Below are 21,849 nucleotides of genomic sequence, written 5' to 3' on the forward strand. Positions count from 1 at the left end.
CTTATTTAAATTTCCTTAAGCAATCAAATTCTCCTTTGAAGACCGATTTTCCCAATAGGTTGTGGGGTTTTTCTAGGGTCAACTTGACCAAAAATAAGTGTCTCATATGTGTGAATGCTTGCCAAAAATTATGTGTTAATTTTCAGTTGTTAGGAAAGTGAAAATAGTAGAAGTACTCTTATTATGTTTGCAATGATTGCATACTGAAACTTATATCAGCATGACAAAACATGTGGCTTGGACCTAAAAAAATACATGCAAACTTGTGAACTGAATTAAGGGTACAAATCATAAATTCTCTACACGATTTAGTATAGCTTTGGTGATGAGCATCTGCATCCATGGCAAGTCCCAATGTTTTGTCATCCCTTCATGGAGAATATAGGCTCTTCATTCCATAACAATGAGCATGTTGATATGTACCAGCTTATGGACAGTATATTGGAAGCAATGGAAGGTATGATGAGGAATTTTACTCAGAAGAATGAGGCAAAATAGAGAGCACAAAAATATTTCCATATGTTTATAAATACCATGCTCGAGTTGATGCAAATCAAAATCAACATGTTACAAGGTGAAATTAGGACTGAAACAAAAGCCATGCACTGTAAATTTGCAGATATGGAAAAAATGCATTCCACCATATTTCAACTAGCGATAGTAGAGGTTGAAGCTAGTGAAGGTGTAGCAAGGAAAAAGGGGAAGAAAGTCTAAGGTCCATAGCAGCATGTTTTACCAATGAAATCTTGTTTAAAGAAGATCCTAGAGTGATCGTGTAAATGCCTCGTCCCACATTTACCCACTTTTACAAGATCTGTAGGGAAAACATGAGATGAGTGTCATTATGATATGACCCAACATCCAAGTTTTGGTTATGGAAGTGTGGCCTACAAATTGAAAAATCGAAACACATACCGACATCCCACAGAGACTACAAACCACTCAGGCGCCTGACAGCCACCCTAGGTGGTCAATCCTTGATCTGGAACTCATTTTCTCTAGATTAACTCCACAACCACACCCATAACACAATATCCATGTGTTTTGGAGGTTATAATTGCATGCACAAACCTGTCTCCATGCGGTTATGACCCAAAATCCCCAGTTATGTGCATGTGATGGTGAGATCTATGCCACTTTTTCAAGCTAGCCTTCAGGCCACTACCCAGAACTATTTGCAATTTTCCATAAACATAACTAAAATGATAATAATGCCAACCATTCAAAACTTGAGCAAGATCTTGACCTAGACATGCCTAATCCATGATACACATTTTGTCAAACACATGTTAAACATAAAAGCTATAAGACATGAATGCATATCTGATCATAAATTTTTGAACTTCATCTAAGAATTACCAAGAAGACTTTATGCCCTCTCAAGCTAGCTACAACAACACTTGTTAGCCCATGCATTGATCAACAGTTCAATAACTTATCAAATCATGAAAGAAATCCATAGTAAGAGCACATCATAGAAACATGCATATAACCATCATATAACTAGAACAGAAGCCATGACAAATCAGTCGTAAGATCCACATGATAGTTAGTACAAGTGCTCATAAACCACAATAGGAAAAATAGAACATATTAACATGTGTAATTTCCAACCAATTCAGGACTTCCACGTACCACCCGACCATAGATTGTCTGAACCAAAATATCTCTTTCATCCAATCACCCCCACACCATATTCCAAGCATGAATGTGGGATCATATGGGTTAAACCAAATTAAATCAACCAAGGCTTTCGGAGTCCAAACCACATCAATCCTCAACCACAGTGATTTCACCTAACCAGTCCAAAAATCACTAACATCCTCCATATTGGTCTCTTCCCAAGTTGTCCAGGGATCCAGGGATTCCATATTAACCCATAGCCTCTAGGGACCCAAGTTGTTATAGGGATCTAGAGAACTACTATCTCAACCCATAGCCTTCTAGGACCCAAGTTGTTCCAGGGCTCCAGAGATCCTATCTGAACCCACAACCATATGGAACCTAAGAACTAATCAGCAAATCCAAATGGGGAACCCACTACATCATGGCTATCCAGGAAAGGGAAAGGCAAGGCTGAAACCACTGTTAATCCAGACAACTTTCCATGCCAATGACAACACATAACCAGGTAACCACATGTATATATCATGCATTCAAAAATAATCAAGGAAATCACACATGCAACATGTTACTTGCAAAGTATCCCTGCTATAATTGTTGATCCAACCTTCTCTTTCGTTGCCCAACAATTCATTGCTTGTCCTTTGCTTGCTTTCTCCAAGTCCAAGTGAATGCTAGAATGCTCCAAAAAGGCTCTAAGTGTGTAAGAGTGTATGAGAGAATGAACAAGAGCTCAACTCAAAAATGTCCAACAGCTAGCAATTGATTCTCTGATGCCTTTCTATAATTGATGTCTATTTTTTCTTCATTTTCCTTCATTTTTCCTCTAATTTCCTTTGCATGAAAATTTGTGTCTCTTCACCTTCCTTTTCTCCTATTTTCCTTTATTTTCATAAGGAAATGCCAATTATTGCCTCTTTACCTTTGTCAATTTCCATAACCATCTTTAAACCACAAGTAATGCCCACTATAATTTTTACCCACCATTCAACTTCAAATGTGTCCCATGACCTTGATCTTATTTATTTACATGGAAAATCAACTAGGGGATATTATAGGCAAGAAAGTTACTTGTTTGTTTTTGTATCTATCTGATGTTATGTAGGTTTTTTTGTATCTAGGAGTATTTCACAGAGAATACAATAGGAATATTTTCATAATTACAGGAAAAAATGCCACAAGCATAGGCTCCTTATGGTTTGGACACCTAAAAACGAGATTATAATGGAATTGGATGAAATATGTAAGGGTTCTAGCCTGAAAACTAGATTTTGTTTTTAATATAAAACTCCTAACTATCACTTTGAAGAAAAAAAACACGAGCTTTGGAACGAGCTTTGGAATGAGGGCTTGTAATATCGTTATTTTGTTGCTTAAACAATTTCAATGGATTAATGGATTATAATTTGCTTATAAGCAAAGAAACTAAAACTAGTGTCGAAAGGAAAAGCCTTCCCCTGATTTGTATGCATGAAACTAATTTGACTCATTGACATGAACCCCTCAGCAGAAGAATGAATTTGGAAAGTTTAGATGTTGAAATCTCGTGTAAGAGAAGATTGTTGTGTTGAAGAGAGGATTACAAGTTGGCATGTTCCCAACCTATTTAATGCCATTGTTTTGTTCCCAACCTAGTTAAAGCCATTGTTGTGTTGAAGGGAGGAATGTTGGTATGTTCCCAAACTAGTAAAAGCCTCATTGAATGTATGGTTTATAATTTGGTATAGGGTTTGGAATTTTTGTTTGTTTAAAACAACCTATAGGTATGAGATGGGTGCATTCTTCTTCTAGTTTTGGTCTTTGAGGGTGGGTGTATTCTATGTATGGTTTTTGGGTATGAGATGGGTGCATTGTTCTTCTAGTTTTGGTCTTTGAGGGTGGGTATATTCTATTTATGGTTTTTGGGTCCATAGTTGCATATCTTTCCATGAGCATCTATGTGCTAAGTCTAGGTATGAGTTAGGTGCATTATTTTTTTGGTGTTGGTCTCTAGAGTGTGTGTGTATTATATGTGTGGTTTTTTGGTCCACATTGCATAGCTTCCCATGAGCATCTCTGCACCTTTATCATTTACCTAGAATAGACCCTCTCCATTTACTAGGTTTTATTTGGGTCATGATTCTTTTAGTTTGGGTGATTCGTGAGACCTCCCATTTATTAGGTTTTATTTGGGTCATGATCCTTTTAGTTTGGGTGATTTCTTCTCAAGGAAATTTGGATCTTGATTTCTTCCAACCTGGTTTTGGAAAGTTGTGGTCCTTTGGCATCTTATGGTGGTATAATTTGTTTCCCATCTTTTTAAGGAAACGGGGCTTTCTTCTTGCTATTATCTTTGTGCACCAATTTCAAGCAAGGATGTCCTTAATCACAGTTTGACACTGGTTTTTTTTGTGTCCATTACCTAAAGAGTTTTGAGATGATATAAAGATTCATCTTCTTTCTTAAATGATCTTAGTGTTGTATGAAACTACAATGGTGTAAATGAATAGTAATGTACATCAAAACATGTTATAATCATGAGTATTTTATTCTACAACTATGAAAAATAACATTCTTGTACATCACGAGATGTTATAATCATGAGTATTTTGGTGCAAGAAAGGATGAAAGTAATGTAGAAGCATAATGCAACTTGAGAAATATGGTTATCAATCTAATTTCAAGTCAAAGAAAGTTAAAAGTAATGTAGAAGTGTAATGTGTAACTTTAGAAATATGGTTATCAATATAATTTCAAGTCAAAGAATGTTAGCACATATTTCAATCTAATTTCAAGTCAGGGAATGTTAACACCCCCGACACGAGCTCTCCCCACCTACTCTAACATGATGAATAAACACATTAACAAGAATCATACCATGAATGTCATCTTCTAAAATTCTATTATGATATTCTAGCTCTAGCCATAGTTTTAAAACTAGGTCGATCTGACTAGGAATCGGCTTGGTTGACCTAGCCATACCCCTGCCTAGACCAACTAGGTAAATTATTCGGTTCAGTGGCCGCTCCATTACCAAACTAGACAAGTTGGTCTCAAATTCTTCCAGTTTGATAATGTACTGGCCAAACCGACCGAGCCCAACTTAAACTGGTCGGTCTCCACGGCAAGAAAAAAGTAGGCTAGGCAGACTTGAAATCAATTTTTTTTTGTTTAAACTATTTCCTATCCCCTCTAAGCTTCTCCCACACCTATAAAGGTGACCCAACCCCCTCACATTTCCTCACAACTATATCATTACTTTTATGTGAGCATTTGTGAGGATTTTGTGAGCAGTTGTAGTTGGTTTTTGGAGCAGCATTAGTTATGTGTTTTTGTTCTGATCTCTATATATTACATGTATTGGACAGTGCACTTGGTGCCATTTTGATATAATATATATATTCATGAGCATGATTTAATCAAGTGTTGCATTCTCTCTATTATTCTAATGCTTTGAATTTGGAAACATGAATAAAAATCTTTAAAAATATGAGTTTTCATTAAAATTAAATATTTAATGTTGTTTTTACAAAGACTGAGTCATTGGAATCAACCAGTTTGAGTTGATACAGAGTTGGAGTTTGAGTCGATACTGATTCGGAGTCTGAGTCTGAGTTAGCCATCGGTCGGTTCCAAATCTGAGTATGAGTTTTAAAACATTGCCTCTAGCATCACACTTTGTACCAGGTCAGTACAACTTTCCACACAACCATCTCATGGATTAGGGTGAATACTTTGAATCATTATTCTAAAATGATAGCCATTACTCATTTCCAGAACACCTGTGATCAATTCTCTAAGGACGTGGTCGCCATGGGAACCCTTCGCAGTAAGAAAATTGGAACGCAGACGATCTCTATAGAAACTATGTGGAGTGGCCTTAAATCATGCTTGGTGAACCTCGCTTACTTGTAATATAATCTCCCTTAGTCCCAAAAAAAGTGTGCATACTAAGACTCTTATGTGCTCTCATCATGACCATGTATAGTTATATAAGAATAACATCCCTTATGGATGGAGAATTTCATTTGGTGCATGTTGTCATCTATGTTGCTAACTTTGTTATTTGACTTTTTGGTGTAGGCCCCTCCACCTCTAGGGTAAGAAAAATATCGCTTGACCTTAGTTTCCTTCACATTGAATTGTTCTTGTTTGGGCCTTTCTCTGGTTATCTCAGTTTTTGGAATGGAATATCTCCAGCCAACAATTCGATTGGAATCATCCTACTATCCATTCTCTGCCTTCTGTTATCTCAAAATCAGACCCTGATAGGCTGCTGGTCAGGTTGACTCTAAGTAACTATTTCAGACCTACTTTAGGCTGAGGCTTAGCCTCCTCAACCTGAGAGGGCTCTCTCTTAAAGGATTAATGATTTTGATTAAAGATAAGATGGCTAACTCTTATAGAACAACTGTGAAAAATATGAATGCTGGAAATACATTAAACAACTATCCATTGGGCTTATGGAGTCAACAACACCTCAATATAACAGTGAACTCAACCTTACATAGAAGTCAGGGCACTCAGCATTTAGACATTCAAAACATAACTCATATGGGACCACAGTTTATAAATGCATACAAGAAATCAGAGCACCTTCAGTGAATTCTGAGTGATTATACATCTATACCACTGTAAAAATTATGGAAAGGACAAGATCACATATTCTGAACATAAGAAATCCTTCATGAATCCTGAGAAGTAAAGTCAAAATTATATTACTGAAAATGAGTCTTTACATAAGCCAAATACAAGTTGTATCATAAAATTTTCCACCCTTGATTACATTGTTGTTTCAGCTATATATAGAGTTCTTATTCTAACTGATCGAGATTCCTCCTCCAGCATGAGGGGAATTCGAAAACTACTTCTAATGACACATATTAACCCTCTAACTAACTAATAAATACAACAAGGTGTTGACTGGAGTTTTTTAGAGATCTAAATCAACTTTCACTCTAACTCCATATTACATGCATGATGGCTTCTCCTCGTTCTTTGACATCTGGTTTTCTTTCAGTTTGGCTGAGATGGGTGTTTAATGCTCCATGTTGACCTTGGATGCTGAATCTTCTTAACTGCCTAGAAATATTAGGAGACTATCCTTGCTTCTCGGCTTCAGTTTTCCCCAAAATATTCGAATGCAAAGAAGCATGTCCTTTATCTTTTAATCACCCAAAATGTAGAAGTCTGCCACGTCCTTGATGCGTTGTAAGCTTTTTCCCATCTACATGTGTGCAGGGAAAAGTTTCTTGTAAACTGTTTAACATATCCTGAACTGTGGTAAATTGCTCACTTTACGACAAAAATTTAAAGTTGGATTTTGAATATATCTTTTCTCCACCTGTCTTGACCTGGTTGACTGTTGATAACTTCATATGATGCCTTGTATGCCTTTTAGACGTTTCCCTTTCAAAATTCCCGCTTATAATTCAAAACTGCTTGATTTGCGTTAAAATCATCACCTTCAGCAGTTTCGTAGCGCGCTACGAAACTGTTGAGTTATTTAAAACAGCTTGCTTTTAACCCAAGACCTTTATTAGCCGAGTACTTGATTTCCAAAAACTCCTTTAGACTTTCCACATGTCGAATAGGGATTTATATTTCCTCAGAAAGATAAAATCAAGAAAATTTGTCAAAACTTTAAAACAAAATCTTACTTGAAATGAAAACTCATTTAGCAGGTAGCTGACTTAACTGTGCCTTCAGATCTTCAATTTGTTTCTTCATAGCCTTATTCCCATCTCTCAGTTGCATATTGATCCTTCTGATGTACTTGGCTTCTTTGATTGTTGGTACTGTCCATGTGTGAAATTGTGAATGGCCATCAAACACTGAATTCAGCTGAGCTTCTACAGCAGCATTCCCTTCCCATAGAGTTTTATAATACTTTGCATGTATGGCTGCATGTTTTCTAGCGGCTTTCTTCAATTTGGCAATCTCATATTTAGCTGATTCCAATTGGCTCTTCAGGGCTGCTATATTATTTTCTTTAGCTGCAATGACTGTTTTGCCTGTGTCTTTTTGTGTCTCTTCCCCTGTTTCCTCTGTTCTTGGCAGTGCTTCCTGTACTTGCTGGAATCTCCTTGTCATAGGTCTTCTAGGTTTAAAAACGAACTCTTCAGCTGGCACATCAAATCTAAGCCTTTTTGAGGCCTTGGATTTCTTGGTGCTTTCTTTTTCTGACGGCATCAATTCGGTTTGAACTGGTAGAGACTGCTCGAATTCAATAGCCTGTAATAAATCATTTAAACTTGCCTTGGATACTAGACTTTCTTCAACTGCTATAGCTTTACCTTTTTCCTTATTTATCTGACTTCTTGTTCTTACCCTTGAGACTACTTCAGATGTGCTTGTTTCAGGTACAATCTTTTTACCATGAGCTTTTTCCTTAGTTGATTGCTGAGGTTGATCTTGGATGATAAGTGGCTTCACTTGTTTTCTTACTTGTGACTTTGGAACTCTTTTAGCTCTTACTTCTGTTTGGAGCTTAGCTATTGTAAAATCTCTAGCAGGTGGTGGAGTGAGGCCAGTCTGGCTTTTGAATCCAGCCATAAAAATGAATGAATTCCAATCTCTGTCTATCTTTTGGAGCCCATCTAAAACCAGTAGTTTAATCAAACCATGATGAAACAAAGAGGTTTCACAATCCTCTTTCCTCAGTTGTACCTTATCACACATCTTACTCAAACTACGGAACAGATAAAAAGGTAATTCTATGGAGACCTTCCCGTTGAAATGCAAAAGGAGTTTAAAATGGTAAGAATAAACCTTGTTATACCTTCCTTCACAAGTCAGATATTTCTGTATGCAGGTGAGTAAGTGAGCATAATATTCTTTGACATAATTCCTGGGCACTGCCTTACTTAAATCTTCATTTACATAATCATCCTTCAAAAACTCCTTGCAAGGATTCATGTCAAATTTGAAATTTTTAAACCATTCCTCTTTTCCTCGTGGGATCTCTGTTATAGTAGATATCACTTCTGGCGAAACCTGCAATTCTAACATGGCTACCTTTGAATTCAAGCCTGTGAAGTTAAGTGCAAATTCCATAGTTACATGTGCGTGTCCTCCTTGTAACTTTTTGCGAAACTTCCAGTACCCGGCCTTTTTAAATGCTTTCTTCACCTCTTCATTTCTCAGCGTTATATCCAGGCCTTCAGGTTCAGTCCTTAGACATTTACCGGATCTGTGCTCTTTTTTCTCCATTGATTCTTCCAGATCTTCACAAACAATGACTACCAGCTCCGATTGGAATTGTGATTCGGCTTCTAATTGAATTCAGCCTCGCTTGATTATCAGCCTCGCTTGAATTTTGAATTTTTCCGTTTAAAATCTTTCAAGATGTAATCTTGCAGATTTCTCACTCATGCAAGACATACGGCCATCATTAAGGTTTATGCACGGTTGTCTTTCTTGGGAATGATAATTCGTGCGTATCAACAGATCTAGTGGTGGTGATAGTGGCAATGAGAGGTAAAATGTGATAAGAGGGTTACATGAGCTGACATGAGAAGACATGGCCTATGACTCACCTAACAGACTTGACATTTCGGGAAAGATTCGCTGCGGAATGTACGAATCCATGATTTCGCAGCACTGTCAGTTTAAAATTTTAATGATGCGTTGCGAAACTGCCTAATCATGATACGCTGCGAAACTGCCTAACTATGATTGCGCTGCGAAACTGCCTAATTGGCATTGCGCTGTGAAATTACAAAAATACACGGTGACTGACATAAGATAACCGGTGGCTTTATAACAATGGTAGATGGAGGGGAACCAATGGGAGCTGAGAATAACTTGACTCAAAAACTCATCAAAACTCCAGATTCTAAGGGAAAAAGTTAAAACCAAATTAAACTAACACTGACCTTCGTCATCGGGCTAGGATGGAAAGTTACATGTATCAATTTTAGTTCTAAGTGATAACACCTTCCATAGCTCCCTCTTTTCAACCCTTTTCTCAGGCTCTCTTTTGTTATCCCCTTTGCTCATACACCATCTCCCTCAAGCCTCTTCCTGAGCATCAAATCCCAAATGCCTCAAACCTCTCACTTTTTTCAAATTGCTCTTGTGCCGGAATTATCCTGTAATAGCCTCGGGTCAAAATTTCATGTAATAAAGTTTATTAAATTAAAAATACCAAATTCATGGGACATGTATTCCAAGTTCCTAGTGGGTTTTCATTTTGTTTACTATGGCTAAGGGAAATTGATATAGGCTTTAGAAAGGAAAGAGGAAATTATTGGCATTTTATTTATGAAAATAATGAAAATTAGGATAAAAGGAAGGTGAAGAGTCACACGTTGCATGTGAGGAGGAAAATGAAGAAAAATAATGGAAATTGAATAAAATAAAAGGCTCACTAATAAAAATGTTTCTAAGGATCAGTTCACAACCTTTTTTCAGTTCAATTTTGGAGCTCTCTCTACTTTATCTACTCTCTCATACTCTTGGACACTTGAGCATTCTTGGAGCACTCTAGCACTGGAGGAAGGAAGGAAAAGGAAGGACAAGAAAGCAAAGGGAAGACAAGATCAAGCAAGGAAGAGTTGGATCAAGCAGCTAAAGTGGAATTACTTGCAGGTATCGAGTTGCATGTATGATTTCATTGCTAGTTTTGGCATGCATGGTACATGCATGTGTGTTTTTGGTTCTCTTGTTGTCATTGGAATGGGTTTTTCCAAGTGTGACAGTGGTTTTCAGCCTTTCCTTTCCATTTCCAGATAGTCATGGAGTGATGGGGTTTCTCTTACATGGTTGAGTTGGATTTCCAGATGATTTCGAAACTGAGTGGGGTGGTCTTAGGAGGAAACAAAAGGCCTAGGAATCCTTGGATTGGTGAAGGTGGGATTGTGGTAAATCCTGATTGTGTATACCCTCATTGGGCCTAGGAATCCTCGACTGGTTAATGGCAGGATATACGATAAAACCTAGAGGGTGGAGACGGACAAATTCCTCATGGTTTAGGTTGAGAAATCTAGAGGCATACATTCTTTTGTAGGCCTAGTGATCTCTGGACCGTTATGTAGTGGGATTGTGGTAAATCCTAGTAGTGTATGTTTTTTGTTTTGGCATAGGAATCCCTTAGTGGGATTACTAAAAAGCCTAGTTGTATAGATGAGGTTTTGGGCCTAGGAATCCCTTGGTATATTGCGGTAAACCCTGAGGAAGCCCTGGTTGTTTTGTTATAAGTCTCACATTCATGCTTGGAATATGGCACGACGGTGATTAGCTGAAAGAAAGATTTGGTTCATCCCAATCTATGGTTTGGTGGTACGTGGAAGTCTCTAACCTAGTTGCATTTTGCATATGTTAATAACAGCTCTCTTCCTCTTGTGTTTTATGTGTAAATGTGTTTGTTATTATGTGGTTATAGTGGTTGTTCTATCATTGTTGTTTTGTTGGTTATAAGCATGGTTTATGAAAAACTTGATTTATGGCTCCAATCTTGTTTGGTTTTGTAAATCAAACGTTAATGAATGTATGACCTAATAGATGATATTTCAGCGATTATGAGAGGGCATCAGACCTTCTTGGCAATTCTCAGATAAGTATGAAGAACCTATGTTCAGATGTGTATTTATGACATGTATTGTTAGCTCTGCTACAATTTTCAGTGATTGCAGGTCATTTCAAGTTTGATGGTGGGTTTGTGCCAAAAGGGCCTCGCAGCAGTCGTTCCCTTTTCTGCTCCTTCAAGTTTCCTCACACTCTGTTGTCTCTGTCCCTTTCATAAACCCCTTCAATCCCTCGCCTTTACCTTCTTCTCCTTGATTCTCCTTACCTTCCCCTAACCTCCCGCTAGCCCTGTTTTCCTTCAAGCTTCAGTGTAAACCTGTTGGCTTTAACTCCCAAGCGCCATGACCATACTTCCTCTGTTTTATCTGTTTAAACTCTGTATAACCCGTTTCTTTTGCTTAGGCGCTTAAAACATAGTTTCGTGCCATTATTAACCCTCTATCGCTTTTGAAACCGAAGTCGTTGATCGTCGCGATCCAACGGTCTATGTGCCTTTTCCTGCACATTAAACAGTGTGCTTCTTCCCCTCCCTCTGACTGTCCATCGCCAGATCGACGGCAGTCGCTTCCCCCGATCGCGCGACCTGCGCACACGATAGCCAGCGGGGAAGTGGTTTTGGGCGGCCACGTGTCTTAATCTGATTGTATCACGCCCCGCGATACGGAAACCGTCGTCGCACCAAAAGTGGTGCGGGGAATACTGCCCGCCAATAAAACCGTCGTCCTGTACGTTTTCTCTGGCCGTTAACCGGTGCGCGCCTTCCGATAGCGATCACCGTCGGATCTAGCGCGTCTAGATCCGATGGCCCTCATTGTCCCAATCCCGTTAACTCGTGTAAATCGATCTCCGCCATTGATTTTATTGATCCGACGACCCTCATTTACCCTGATCCTCCATTCGCATTTCTTCCCAATGGCTTCCATAATTCAATCTTCGTCGTCGATCTTTGTGATCCATCGATCAGCGCTCATCTGTTCCTCTCTACTCCCGATAGCCTCTCCCGCGCGATCTCGACCATTGAGTTTTATGATCCGATGGCCAGTATTTGTTTTCGCCTTCTGCTCATGCTTCCACCACTCTGTTCTCGCCCATAACCTGTGTTATTCACCCGAAGGATGAAGAGGATCATCTACCTGCCCTCTGCGCATTAAGACTCCAACAACTGCAATTAAAGAGCAGCATGGCCAAGGACAAACAGTACGCCCTCGAGCAGTTCAACCATTTATCAGTGATGGAGCCTTGTAACAATCAGTACGCCACCTGTTCTAAGGAGGACTGCAGAGCATCAACAAAGGCCGATTTTTTCCATTAAGGCTCTGAGAATTGGAGCAGAGGCCCATTTCATATTGTAAATGTGGTTGGTAGTCATTTATTGACACCTCCACGCAAAGCCTAGCAGAGAGACTATGTAAACAGATTCTATATATATCCAGAGACACAATGTAATCAGGTTGATGAGTGTTAAATGAGTGTTATTCTGTTGCAAGCTTCAACTTCTAGAGACTGTAACTACTTTGTAACCTGCAGTGTCTGGTCTTCATTTCCAACTAATACAAGCTTCTTTTGTTGTCAATTGTTCATTTTTCACTTCTTCTATGTTCTAGGTTGTGCTTGTTTTACATCTATTCATGTGCTGTTAATGTTTAGCATCAGAGGGGCTGTCAGCCCACCTCTGTGTTAGGATTTAGCATGCATCATTGAAATTGTTTATAGGTTTCTATTGTTTTAATACCAGAGAGCTATCATCCTATCTGTGTATTAGAAAACAGATTTACAGACCTTTTAATTGGTTGCAACCAGCCATCACAGGGTCCTGTGCATCTGCTGGTGTGGTCAGTCTTCTCCATTATCACCTTGTCTCCAAAACTGTGAGTAATTTGTGGTTAAAAGCCTTGTAGTCTGGGGGTGTTCACCCATGTCTGGGGTCAATCATAGTAGAAGTGGTTATCTAGCTTGAATATGCAGCATTTCTTTCATTCATCCACCATTTATCCAACATTTTGTTGAGTTTGTAATGTTCCTGAGCATCACTGATATACAACCTAGGTGAGTTTCTTGGGGTGATAACATGTACATCACATTTTTACGATATGTTGATGGAATGTCTATCCTGGTTGGTAAGGGTAAGTTCAAGTCCTTGTTCAAGTTTTTGCATTAGTATCCTTGTTTCAATGTTATTTATCATTTCTAGAAGTTTCATGAAGTTTTGGACAGAGGCTTGAGTCCTAGCCCTGAAAGTGGCTCAGAATTTGGGGTCATTGGCACATAACTGCCTAAAATAGGTTGCATTCGTATGGATGCCTCGATCTAGGAGCAACTGGAGGGTATCAATCTCATGGAAAGCTTGTCATGGTAGCGACTTGGGGTCTAGTTCAGTCAAGAAGCAAGTTCTCTTAGGGGTTGGACACTTGGAGGGGTCGATTGGCTCTCGAATATTTTGTAGCTCCTAAGGGAGGTCTTTAAAGTGTTGGTCTATTGGTTCGACTTCCTTAAGGTGATCTAGGAGTTCGAATCATACCATAGTAATTCTTCTTCACATGTTTATCCTGGCAGGCTAATAACCTGGGTAAATGTGGGAGGAAGGTGTTACACACCCTCCCTTCTAACCACCTCTTCTCCACTCCTCAACTTTAGTTAATTCAGTCGAAAAATCCTCATCCTCTCACCTATCTCAAACCCTTTACTTCCTTTAGCTAGCCACTTTGTTGTACCATGACTTGCGAATGACAGGTTGCTCCTTGTCAAGGAAGGGGTAGAGGTTGCCCCTATGTTGCCACTCCATCATCTAGTAAATTGACTTCCACCTCTCAACTAAGAACCCAAATCCAAGCAAGAGATTCCAGGGCTCGCTATGAACAATTTATCCTCGAGCTTGTCCGCCATGAGATTGAATGAATTGGAGTCATTGCTTAACAAGACTGCCATTGCACTCGAAACCATCACATCCATGCTATGACCTGGGATTGGGTCCCCAACTTAGGCACCTCTACACGCTCCAAATATGTCGGCTACATGTAGGCTGTTAATTTGTACTAGCACATAAAAATTCTTCTTGGGCGCATCCTTATAGACTACAACAATTCCCAACAAGAAAACACTTACAAGCCCGTTGAATTGGAGACTACAACAATGTCCAACAAGAAAACGCTTACAAACCCGTTGAATTGGAGAAAAAGTTTGATGGAATTGACCACAAGCTCAACATCCTCCTTAGCAAATGCAACAACGACCCCTTCCCTAAAACTTCCCTAAAAGTGTAGTTGTTCCTTATCAAATGAAACAACAACCCCTTCCCTAAAACTTCCCTACAAGTGCAGTTGTTCCTTAGCAAGCCCCCAAGCAAGATAGTTTCGAATATAGTTTCGAACGGAAGGTCTCATGCAAGTTTAATTTTTTGTTTACAATTATTATGATGGATTCTCGAATTCTATCTCTAGCCACTTTTTATGTAGTTAGTTTATGTTTTAGTCTTTTTGTTTAACCGACAATATTATAATGAGAGGTTGATATTATCATGAGAGGTCTTCACGAACTTAAGACTTTGTTTCTCAACCTCTCCTCTAATTTCCCGTTGGGAAGAGTAGAGTTATTTTGAACAAAGTGTCGAAATTAAAATTCTAAATATTAATACAAATTGTTAAATTATTAAAAAAGGGGGGTCATAATGTCAACAAACTCTTAACTCTATTCAAAAGTAATGTAGAAGTAAAATATTAATATTTAAATTATTAAAAAAAAAAAATCATAATGTTAAGAAACTCTTAACTCTATTCAAAGCAAAATATAACTTAGGAAATAATAATACAAAGGGTCGAAATTAAAATTCGAAATATTAATGAAAAGTGTCTAAATTATATATAACTCTATTCAAAATTATATATAACTCTATTCAAAAGTAAAGTAGAAGCATAAACATAATGTAACTTAAGAAATATGGTTGTGAGAGAATATTAACAAACTTGATCCAATTATATTTAACTCTATTCAAATATATTATATATTAAGTATATTATATCTAAGGAGGAAGATATAACCCATTAAATGATTAGAGAAAATTTAAAAAAAGAAGATACATTGCCTTACATGGCGGAGAAAATTGATATTAATAATCACAACTCTCTTCTCACCAATCAACTTTGTACAAGGAGAAATTAATAATTTTTTATATTTTTTGATAAACTTTTGGGCATCTCCTTTTAAGTTAGTTACGTACATACAACTTTATCTTAAAAGTTATTAGAAATAAATTGTTAACCTCCACGAGGCTAAAGATAGTCTATGAGACAGATTTCTTCTTCATCTGGTTGATCTATTCATCCCTTTTCCTGTGAAGTCTCACAATAAAAATTCTTAGCTTCTCGACAAATTTCTCGCTAAATAGATTATCCCAAGAGCTATCTGCCAGAATATCTGCATAACTTTGGCATGATATTCTAAAATGAAATGCTTTTTTCTTTCCACTTTTCTAGAAGAACAAAAAATACATACTCTTTCCTCCTACACTTCTTTTGGCTTTTTCCAGCGCCCTATTTCACAACGGAGTTTATGAAAATTAGTTCTTAACTGAGCAATAAGAATTTTGGCTCTCCAAGAAATATTGGCCTCCATGTACGCATTTTGTTTATGATTATGAGTGGGATTAAACACTTCAATATAGTATTTTTTCTTTCTCACTAGCTCCTTATCCCAAGTACACTTGTGGAACTTATCCATAACAAAATATTTTATCTCTTTACTGTTTATGGGACACGTGTTCAAGAAAATGCCCCATTTACTAAAGCATTTGTTATTTTGTTGCATCCAAGTCTTCTTTCTTTTGCACCATATATCATTAAAGACAACCTTAGTCCATTTTCCCTCTTTTATTTTCACATTTTTTTTAAATACCTTATGGCTCGCACCATAGCAATTTCTTCAATAGGAGCAACCCATGTTTCACTTAACATGAAAGCATAAGGAACTATACTTTTAATTTTGAATTTGTTTGTAATCAAACGCTTCTAAATTTTCTCAATTTGTTTCCATTGCATATCAAATGTACTACTGGCCCACATTTCACAACCATAGAGAATCATCGGAATCACTAGAAGCCCAAAAAGAGTTTGAGTGGTTTTCCAATCTTGTAACTCTGCCTCTCTACACCTATTTTGAAAAGCATAAAATGTTTTCCAACCCCCCAAAGTTTATTTCTTTCTACATCCATCCCAGCTTAGATTTTTGTTGAAGTCAATTATGAGGTATTTGTAAACCGTAACTTCTTCCAAAATGTTGCCTTCAAAGTAGAACTTATGTTGGTTGTGTTTTCTTTTTTCGAGAAAGCCACTACTTTCGTTTTGCTAATATTGGCTTGCATCCCCACCCTTCTACAAAAATTCTCAAGGAATAGTAAGTGCTCTTGCAAACCAAGAGTAGATTTAGATATCATAATAAGGTCATCTACATACAAAAGAAGCCTTATAACAAACTTGCCCAAATGGATACCATCACCCCCTTGTGAATTTAACCACTCCTCAATCTTCTCGATATATAAACCAAAAAGGGTAGGAAATAATGGGAAACCTTGCTTGACCCTTCTAAAACTTTCAGAAATGTTTGTTGAAGTTCTAATTTTGACTTTCACCTCTTCATACAACATATGCACAACTGCTCTCAAATCTTTAGGAACCCCAAGTTCGTCTATTTTGTACCAAATCTTATCCCTAGGTACTGTGTCAAATTCTTTTCTGAAATCAACAAAAGACTTATTCATTTCTCTCCCAAACTTTTTCAATGATGTAATAATACGACTTAAGGTATTTACGAGTTTATCAAGTCATTACAATGTAATTATTGTGAACTTTTGTAATTTTTGTGATATTTAACTTTTTATACATTTTAAGATATTAAAAAAATGAAGATAATTACTTCTATATTTCATTATTTACTTTGGGAAGTTTTGTGGTATTTAACTTTTTATTATTTTTAAGTAATTAAAAAGTGAATATAATTATCTTTGTATTTCCTTATTTACTTTTTCTTTCTTATCGCCCTAAGTTTTATTAAAAAATTATTTCTTATAATATAAAATTTCCATGTAAGGTACCCGATATAAAGTTTTTCAAATTTTATTAAAAGGATAATTTATTAATTAATAAATCAATTGGAATGTCAAAATTGGTGTAAGAAGTGTAAGTTTTATTAAAAAACTATTTCTTATAATATAAAATTTCCATTTAAGGTACATGATATAAAGTTTTTCAATTAATTTCCATTTAAGGTACATGATATAAAGTTTTTCAAATTTATTAAAAAGGTAATTTATTAATTAATAAATCAAGTGGAATGTCAAAATTTGTGTAAGAGGAATTTGATCTAATAGTTTAAGTTACATTTTTTGTCACAATGATCTAATATTTTTAGTTACATCTTTTGTCGCAATGATCTAATATTTGTAGTTACATTTTTTGTCGCAGTGATCTGAATTAATATAAAAAAGTATTATCTAAAGAAACAAGGTTCATTACATCTCAAAATATAGAGGATCCAAATTAACAGCAATCTTACTACGCAAAGGCTATACATAAGAAAGATTGAATAATAGACATGAAAAGTGTTGCTACACAAAGAATATACATCAGAAACGCTGAATATAACAACAGTAGACATGAAAATTGTTGCTACACTAAGGATATACTTCATAAAGATTAAATATAACAGCAGTAGACATGAAAATTGTTGTCATTCCAGACATCTGCAATATAAAAGATCAAGCAGTAGAAACAGAAAGTGTTGGAGTAACTCCTACTTGTGATTCGATAAATCAAGTAAGTTAGAGATGAATTGTAGGGATGTTCGATTATATGGTTGGTTAAAACAGAATAATAGAGTTGAACTAAACTCTTATGATTGCCTATAGCTTTATAAGAGGAGAGATATACACTACATGTAACATAAGGGAGATGACATAATTTAATGAATTCCCCCTTTGGGGGTTTTTTTCTCCTTATGTTTCTTACTTCTTATTTTTCATGTCTATTTGTATGTGTGTATGTTTGTAACACCCTCCTCCCACATCTACCGAAGTAACCATGCCAATTGGGTAAACATGCGATGAGAAGCTACTATGATTGGATTCGACCTCCTATGTGACCTTAAGGAAGTGGAATTGATGGAACACATCAACCAACCTATCCACATCAGCAACAAAATCCTCAGGAGACATGTCAGCCACTCAGACATCCTGTCCCTGGGTCCCACTGATGTTATGGGCATATTTGGCCTTAGTCGCTCCCATGCTATAGGCAAGAGAGCGTCCAAAAACCCAAAGTCGCTGTCACAGGCTTGCCTACCAGCAACCAGAGACTAAATTTGTCAATGTTATGCTACTGACTCCGGGATTTGAGCCACTTTTTCAGGCCCAAAACCCAATTCACTGCCCAAAATGGAATGATAATTTAGGAATAGTAAAATAACAAGGAAACAATGATGCAAAAGCAATAAGTTGAACAAGACCTTAATCAGATCCCTACTAGCCATGACAGGCATTTGTCAAACATATCATCAACATGTAACATCCATGTGTAAACAACATAATTAAGTGTAGGGATCTCATACTTATCTAAGAATCGCTATGAACCATTGTTCCCTCATGCCATTTGTTGTATTATCATGTATTAGGCCATAGATACATTATCCATTCATCTACAAGTAAAACCATGTTGAGAGCCATGCATAGTTGATGTCATAAAACACACATATAACTAGCATAATAACAAAAGAAATACTCATGAAAGTACATCCATATAGACCGCATATAATCCATCAAAATACTCATAGAAATACAAGGAGAAATAATCTTTCATTAATGATGAAAAAACCAAACCCAGGATGGGACTTCCACATTCCACCCGACCATAGAATGGTTGAGCCCAATCTCTCTCCATCCATTCACCCTCATGTCATATTCTAAGCATGAATGTGGGACTCAAACCAAAAGAACCAACCAAGACATATTGAGGTTAAACCACCTCACCCTCATCAATAGAAACCATGCTTTACCGTAATCCATCTCAGATCACTAAGCCAACATAATGAGCACATCATAACAGACTTTATCGTGATCTCCACTCGATCACTAGGCCAAACAAGCATGGATGCCACCGGATTCTCCACCTACACCGTGAGGAATTTTCTTGTCTCCTAGTCTCTCAGGCTTTACTATAATCCAAACTCGGATCACTAGGCCCTAAACCGAGACGAAATCTCCAAGCTTTACCGCATATCCAAAAATCGGGATGACTAGGCCCAAAGGAGAGCAAACTACCTCTTGGCTTTACCGTATATCCTGTCATTCATCATCAAGGATTGTGTTGCCTCGATGGGCCTAAGAATCCTTGCTTTACCGCAACCCAAAGTCTAGCACAAGGGTCACTAGGCCAATGGCTTTATCGTTATCCACAGACTAGTTCAGGGGCCACTAGGTTGTGTGCTCTATCATTCAGAGATCCACCCCACTCAACTTCGAATCCATCCAGCAATCCAGCTCAACCAAAACATGAGAACCCCATCACACCATGGATATCTGGAAATGGCAAGGCTAGGCTGAAAACATTGTTACACCTGAAAAACCCCATGCCACAACAGCAAAAGAACCACATGCAATACCATGCATGCCAAATCTAGCAAGGCAAATACACATGCAGGTTGATACCTGCAATGAAGCCTGTTGTAGCTACTTGATCCTGCCTTTCCTTGCTTGATCTTTTCTTCCTCTTACCTTCTTTTCCTTTCTTGCTCCAATGCCAAAATTCTCCAAGAAAATCTTAAGTGTCCAAGAAGGAGAGAGAGAGAGAGAGAATAATGATAGAGCTCCAAAACTCAACTAACAAAAGATTACCAACTGATCCTCAGAAGCCTTTTTATGAATGAGGTCTCCCTTTTCTTCATTTTCCATTATTTTCCTTCAATTTCCTCCTCACATGCAACCTGTGACCTTTCACCTCCATTTTCTCCTAATTTCCATTATTTTCATAAATAAATGTGCCAAAAATGTTGTTTTGTCTTTCCAAATCCTTAGTCATTGTGTTTGCCAATTTCCTTAGCTATTAACAACCAAATGAACACCCCCTAGGATGTCTTGCCCAACATTCAGCTTGGAATAAGCATCCCATCAACCGTGGTTATTATTTTTAACTTTTGTCACATGCAATTTTCACCAAGCCTGTTATAGAACCCTCCCCCTTGGGGAACATCGTCCTTGGTGTTAGACCACACCAAGACCTCAAAAAAAGTGGTTAAAATAAAAGATATTGCCCATGGAGTTTTATAACATAGCTTGATGCATTTTTCGATGTAGTATTTACAATGATCACCTTACTAAAAGAAAACCATCATGACGACATAATAACATGACACCCATACCACTTATTAGAGCTTTATAACTTTGCTCGTGGAGGTATTTGCATCCATGTACATATGCACATATATCAACATCACCAAAACATATACCAAAACATATATCAAGACATATACCCAAAACACCATACCAAAATTTCTTTGTCTCAAATGGAAAACAAGGAAGGATACATAGTCTGCATCTGATCAACCATCTCCCACGTAGCTTCATCAGGCCCAAAGTGCTTCCAATGCACTTTAACTTGCTCAATTGATCAGTTCTGAAGCATGAGCACATTTTTCTACAATATACACTAAGGCTCTAGCTAGAATTCTCCATCTAGTTCCACCTACAATATAGATCAGTCAATCACATGATCAACATCCTTAACATACTTCTTAAGAAAAGATACATGGAAAACACCATGGAATTTCACTGTTGGATACGATGCAAGTCGATAGGCTATTGTCCCAATCCTCTCAATGATATTGAAGGGTCCAAAAAACCATGGTGCGATCTTGGCACATGATCCAATCTACAAGGAGCTCTTTTTTGGTTTGATGCACAAGTACACATGTTCCCCAACCTGGAACTCCTTGAACAACATGTTTTGATTTGCATAGATTTTCTGCCTATCATGTGTTGCCTTTAGATTCTTCTTTATAACTTGAATTTCTTGTTCCATGTCTGCCAACATCTTTGGTCCAATCAACACCCTGTTTGATCCAGGTGGATATTGGTGGCTACCTGCCAAGTCCACCTGGACCCCCACCATTGTTTCTCTCAGCATTTTAAGTTTCCTTAATTATAGCACAACTTACTATTTTTAGCAATTTTTCGGGTCCTGAACTTCTGGAGTCGTTTTGAGGCCCTAAACGACATTTTTTGGGAAATCTGGGGGCAACATGGGTCTGTGCCCTCCCCAAAGTGGTAGTGCTCGGATAGATCTTTCTAACGAGCTATTGTACACGTCAAACGGAGATCGTATGCCAAAGTTACGACCCCGGGAAGTTGATGTACCAATTTACCCAAACGGGGCCCACAGTTTGGCGTTTCATCTCCTAGGGTTAGGTTTTGGAATGTTAAGGGCTTTCCATTGTTTCTCAACAATAAATAGGCCTTCGAGCCTCATTGTAAGACAGTTCAGAGGCATGTAGCCACCACATCTCTTCTCAGAGATAAGCTACCATCGCCCTAGCTGGTTTATTTCCATTTCTGGTTGTAAGCATATTTCAGTATTTTCCATTAATGAAATGAAGTATTATTTCCGCTGCATCTTTGTGTATATGGTTATCTCTGTAATTTGTTGCGTTCCTGTTTAAATCCGGATCAGTGGTATCAGAGCG

The sequence above is a fragment of the Pinus tabuliformis genome, chromosome 9 (assembly GCF_031772625.1).
Source record: "Pinus tabuliformis cultivar Carrire ecotype Pingquan chromosome 9, CPIR1, whole genome shotgun sequence".
Taxonomy (NCBI): Eukaryota; Viridiplantae; Streptophyta; class Pinopsida; order Pinales; family Pinaceae; genus Pinus; species Pinus tabuliformis.